Raw genomic sequence first — 944 nt, forward strand, 5'->3', positions numbered from 1 at the left:
ATAGAAATAGAATACCAGATGTTAAAGTACTAGTGCATTTGACTTTGTCTTCCTGCCTCCCACAGAGCATTTGCTCATTCTTAAGCTGGGGCAGGGTAGCACCCAGTAAATCAGTAGCACACTGTGGATCTTGCAGTCATCACCACATCCCACCCTGGTCCTGATGATGCCTGGACTCAAAGATAAGTCCAGAAGTAGCTGATAATGTCTATCTCTGGAACTTTTTATTTCCCCAAAGTTTTTTTGGCTTTATAATCTTTTGAATTACAGGTGGGAAATGTACGAATTGTGGTTATGAATTTCCCATATCTACACAATATAGAAATTTAAGCTTTTTTGTCTCTCTAGGAAGTATTTTCTTTATAAGTAACAAGGTCACTACATCACTAAGGACAAGTCAGCTGATGCGCTTGTAGCACACCGGGTTTAAGTCCTTTATTTAAGCTGCACTTGGTTAATTTCTCCACAGAAATAGTATAGATTATGCAGATAGGTGAGCACAGAGGCCAAAGGATTACTTCTGTCCACCCTAGATGTGCGTATCATTCTTAGTAGCCTGGGAAGGTTCCAGCTTGTTCCCAAATTACCAGACAATGGGACATTTCCATGTTTTTATGGTAGCCATCAACTATATAACACTGGCCTCTCATGTGGCATTAGATAAAACAACATTTTTGACGGTGACTTTTTTGTTTTGTTTTGTTTTTGTTTTTTGTTTTTTTTTTTTTTTGAGACAGGGTTTCTCTGTGTAGCCCTGGCTGTCCTGGAACTCACTCCGTAGACCAGCCTGGCCTTGAACTTAGAAATCTGCCTGCCTCTGCCTCCCAAGTGCTGAGATTAAAGGCGTGTGCCACCACTGCCTGGTGACTTTATTTTTACTTAGCTTCTTTGAATGTGAGGAAGGCACAGAGGACCTCTGTCCCTTAATGCAAAATTTTTGTATG

This window comes from Grammomys surdaster, unplaced genomic scaffold, assembly GCF_004785775.1.
Source record: "Grammomys surdaster isolate TR1022 unplaced genomic scaffold, NIH_TR_1.0 363, whole genome shotgun sequence".
Classification (NCBI taxonomy): Eukaryota; Metazoa; Chordata; class Mammalia; order Rodentia; family Muridae; genus Grammomys; species Grammomys surdaster.